The sequence below is a fragment of the Papaver somniferum genome, chromosome 3 (genome assembly GCF_003573695.1).
Source record: "Papaver somniferum cultivar HN1 chromosome 3, ASM357369v1, whole genome shotgun sequence".
Classification (NCBI taxonomy): Eukaryota; Viridiplantae; Streptophyta; class Magnoliopsida; order Ranunculales; family Papaveraceae; genus Papaver; species Papaver somniferum.
The window spans coordinates 74,595,246-74,600,489 of record NC_039360.1 but is presented as its reverse complement, the minus strand read 5'-3'; the positions used below and the strand labels follow the sequence as shown (position 1 = coordinate 74,600,489).

The window sequence follows — 5,244 nt, the reverse complement described above, 5'->3', positions numbered from 1 at the left end:
AGAAGTGGGAACGGTGCTGCTGTGAAATAGAATGCGCTGCCATGTTAGTTTTGCACCTCAGATGTAAATTATCTATGAAAATCGTGTAGTCTTCATTTGTACAGTTCCGCCGGTTGTTTTAGATGCTCAGCAGCTTATACCTCATATTTGCTCTCTTCTGTTACCCCTTGATGCTAAAATTTGGCAAATCCTTGGGATTGTAGGCTTTTGTTACCAACATTGATACACCATTGCCATAATACTAAAACATTCTCAGATCGTCTTCAGTTAGAATGGTCAGGATGTTGCCTTGAACACAAGTTATTTCTTGTGGTTGGGACAACTTCCTTAGAAACTCTTTCGCAGTATGTAGGGCCATGTCAGTGCTCAAGTTTTGGTGAGAGTTTGGAAAATGTGACAATATCCATGGAGGTAATTTGGATAGCTTATCCTGACTGCTATATCTTTTGTCAGCAAAGATCATTATCCTATAATCTGCCTTTGACCGAATAACTCGACCAACACACTGAGCTGCTTGTCTCTTGGCATCAAAAGTCATGAAATCCTCCACTTTTATCTGACATGTTTCCCATAAATACTCCATCCGTGCACGTAATACTCTGCTCAATGTGTACTGAAAAGGTACCCCAAAGATGATCACAAGCCTCCCATAATGTCGATCAAAGTCTATCCCTTCCGCTACGTTCCCCCTGGCGACAGATAGAAAGACAGCACCTCTACCACAGTCACAAGCCCTTCGATAGTTATCCAGAGCCAACGTAGTTTGAACCACATCCTGAGTCTCAACGAAAACAAGCTTATGCTGCATTATATCCTGCAGGATCCCCATCTCATTCCAACTACCAACTATGCTCTCCATATATGAGTAAGTATCAAAAAAACAAACAACCCCATCTGGAACAGCCGCAACCATCTCCAGCAAGAGTCGTCCATAGTTCCTAATTACACTTGGATCACTCCTCAAATCGGATTTTGTGCTTACTGGAAGCTGGTCACTCCCACGAGTAAGAACCATCGGACAAATGCAATCTCTTGTCGTAGACATTGTAAAATTTCGAGTGACAACCGGACTGAAATTCAGAAGGCAGGGGTAGAGATCAATTGGATCCAGGGTTCCAGATGTTACAACAACAGATTGAAACTGCTCGAAAACAGGTTTCATGGCAAGAGACGCGTCATGACAGCATAGCTGCAATACTGGATCAGATACATGTGACGTTCTCTCATCAGCGCGTTCGACAATAACTGAAAAGCGTCTTGTGTAAGTCCCCACAAGGGTAGCAAAATCACATATTGTCTGGATACATAAGAATTCATCTGTGTTTATGATCTCCAGAGTCATCATCAAAGAGCGCAACCGGTCATAACAAAACCTCAGTACCTTCTTGTCAATTCCAGCCTTCTGATCAATTGAATTAGCAAAGGTAAGAAGTGTCTCCGTTTCAACATTTTCACGCAGCCGCATCTCAAGATAACTTATTCATCTTCGCAATGCACTTATAAACCATTTCGCTTTCCGAATGTTTCCTGATACAGGCTCCCTAAGTACATCATTTGGCAGAACTGGATTTTCAAGCCAGTCATCTGAGATAACTATGTTCTCCCTCTGTGCTAAACCTTCCTTAAGTCTCTTGTATTCTGCCTGTAATCTACTAGGATCAGTAACCTCCAACCTGTCAATCTCTTGATCCATCCTGTCCAAATTCCATGTAGCACCATCAAGTGTTTGCCGTCTGACACTCACACTAAGAGCTTCAATGCACACGTTATCGATATTCTGAGCTTCATCAAACACAACAACAGACTCCCTTTGCATCTCTTTAGACATAAAACCAGCCACCTTCTCCCTTTGCATCTCTTTAGACATAAAACCAGCCACCTTCGGATCAATCAAATACTGATAGCTGCATACAACCACATTCGCACATTGTACCATACGCCTTGCCAAATAATAAGGGCACCATCCTTTTTCCTTCCCAAATGATCTTAAATCCTGTAATGTATAAACCCCAGGAGGAAAAACAGCATTCAAACCAGCTTTCTCATGATTCTCAAACAAATCACAACCTGGGTTATCAACGACAGCTTCTCGTGCCCAACTCGCAGTCAACTTCCGACAAGTGGCATCCACCGAATCCCTAGAATCAATTGAATTCACACTAGGGTTTATGCATAAATTCTTCCGGGAAGATAAACCCAAAGCTAGAATTCCAGCTTCAGAACTAAGATGTTTTAACAGATATTCATTCAAAACCCTTAATTCAGCTAACACTTTCTCCATCCCATGAACTGTTCTTGTACAATAAATAAGTTTTGGTGACTGATTCTTAGGTTTTGAAAGTGAATAACTGGTAATTAACGAGAGTAAAGCAATGGTTCTTCCGGCAGCATTAGGCATACCCAAAATACAATGCCCTTTCGCATCGAGTGTTCGTTTTAATTCAATCATGTACTGGTACTGCTCTAGGTAGATTTTTTTCATATGAGAAGTAAAAAATAAGATCATCGATATTAAATTTCATGATCGTTTGAAAACTTTGGCCGGAAAGTTTTTCTTCTGTTCTGTTCGTACTTCGTATCAAGGTAGTCAATTTGGGATTTCGGATTGTCTCCGTCGACACCAAGATACTGGTACAACTTTTTCTCGGGGAAATTCCGTTTTAAAATCTCGGTAAAATCTCGGTTTCATATTTTATATCCTCGTATCGATAATCACTTAAAAGAAACATAGTATTATTAAATCTGGTTATTCACCTTCCTCATCATCAACACCAAATAATAATTTTATCTCAAGAAATTCAAACACAACAACAAGCAATAATACTAGTGAGTAAATTAATCTTTTTAATTTTTGTACGTGAGATTAGTCCACTCAATTTAAAAAGAAAAAAAAATCCGGCCAAGACAAATCAATTCTGACCGAAAAACGCGTTTCCGGCCGAAATTTTCGCAAAGATTTCGTCCGACCGAAATTAACAAAATCGTGTCTTCTTGGACCGAAATACGGAATTTCGCCGCAACGACCGAAATCGACTACATAGGTTCGTATATATATATAGGCCTCTAATTCTTAAACTAGGAATTACTGGCTAGTCCAGAAATGAGGGAATCGGTTACTGGATAGTCCACTCCCAGAATTGATTTATCCTCTGGTCCAAAAACATGTTTTTGGACCAGAAACTTTATCCCCTAGTCCATCCACGTGCAGTTTACACAAGACCAGTTTTCAAATATTCCCAACATACCCTTCTGCAACTCAAAGTGACGAACATAAAACCAAGTCAGTTTCTTTCCTCTTTTTTTCTTCTCAGATCGGTTTCTCTCACTCTGCGTTTTGGATAGAATCAATTTCTGGTACTGTTTCTCAATCATCTTCATCTGAGCTTCGAATTAGGTTCTTTTGAGTTTCGAATTAGGTCATCTGAGCTTCGAACCAAGGTATTTATCCTTTCAATCATCCTCTTCTGCTGCTGTTCTAGAAATCTTGATGAATAATTAGGTTTATTCTGATCCGATTTCTATCAGGATAATTGTATATGATGTACATTGTTATCTTTTTATGATTTCGTTTTATGATTTCTGTTTTATGATGATTTACAATGTCAATTCAGTTTCGAAGTAATTTCCATTCGTTTTTTAAGTAATTTTCGTGATTTTTGTGTGTTTCAATTAGGTATTTGATCTTCGAATTAGGTTTATCTCAGATTCGAACAAGGTATGATTTATTTTTATGATTTCTGTTCTGTTTTTTGTAATCTGATTTTTTGTATTTTCTACGTTTTTCTGCTGCTGTTCTGTTTAGTTTCATTAGACAGATCGTGTAGTATGTATTACCAATACGTACTGCATATAGCGTGCTCTCTTTTCATTCTGCAGTAGATGCCAATACATATGAATATGAGTCAGTACATGCCAATATGTACTGTATATAGCATGCTCACTTTTCATCCTACAGTAGATGCCAATACATATCAATATGAGTCAGTACATGTCAATACGTACTGCATATAACATGCTCTTTTTCATCCTACAGTAGATGCCAATACATATCAATATGAGTCAGTACATGTCAATACGTCCTGCATATAACATGCTCTCTTTTCATCCTGCAGTAGATGCCAATACATATCAATATGAGTCAGTACATGTCAATACGTACTGGTTATAGCATGTCAATACAAAGACTCTTTTTGTTTCATCTCAGTACATGTCATTTGTTACAGGGTTAACATGTCTGACGTTTCTCCCAAACCAGACTTCTCCATCTATTCTCATGTATATCATAAGAAATATCATTTTGCATATGAGGTTACATCGTTTTCAACTTTAGAGGATTGAAATTTTGCATCTGTAATATGTGGAGCTGGTTGACTCCATCGACTATTCTGGTTAACTATTTCCAGAATCAAGCGATAGTTCCTATTCTTGCCGATGTAACACTCCAGGGCATCTCTGCATTACATTCTTCAAAGCAATCAGCTTTCTTTGATTTTCACGTGGATGTAATTTCAAATGGCGCATCTAGGCGTATGGAAGTTGACAGTAATGCAGACTTAGTTGTCAGTGCAAAGAATAGTTATTTGAAAGAAGGTAAAGAAGCCCCAAGAGTGTTTTTTTCAGATGGTTGGGATAAGATTTTTGATGATACAGATCAATTATTCTATGGTGGTGTTGATGTCGTACGTATAGCATGCCAAAAATACTGCATGAGAACTGGATATGAGGTAATTAAGAAGAAGAATGACCTTGAGAGATTCACCGCCGTATGTAGTGTGAAAGTTTGTTCATGGAAGCTTCACGCAACTGCCATTGGTAGTTCTATTGATGTTTTTAAGATAAAGGAATATGTGGGAAGGCATACCTGTGGCGGTGGTTATATGTTGAAGAATCCAAGAGTTACAAAAAAACTCATGAACAGTCTAATTCATGAGATTGTCAGGCACAACCCTCGCATAACACCAGCAGAGATTATAGATTATCTTAAAGTTGGTGGTGGCGTCGAAATCCAGTATCACCACGCATGTCATGCAATTGAGTTGTCGCATAAACAGATTTTTGGTAATGATGTGAAGTCGTACACTGATCTTGCTTGGTGGGTGAATGCTGTTAGGGAAACAAACCTTGGGTCATTTATTGATTTCGATTTCAGATGCTACAAAAAGATTCAACAGACTTTTGTTTGCTTTGGAACTTGTATAGAGGGATATAAACTATGGCGTCCCATGATTTTCTGTGACAGTACAT

The 5,244-nt window shown here is 38.6% G+C and overlaps 1 pseudogene; it reads right to left on the bottom strand.

Moving 5' to 3' along the window:
- Positions 1-241: 241 nt before the first annotated feature.
- LOC113359617 lies at positions 242-2,522 on the bottom strand (annotated as a pseudogene).
- Positions 2,523-5,244: the final 2,722 nt, after the last annotated feature.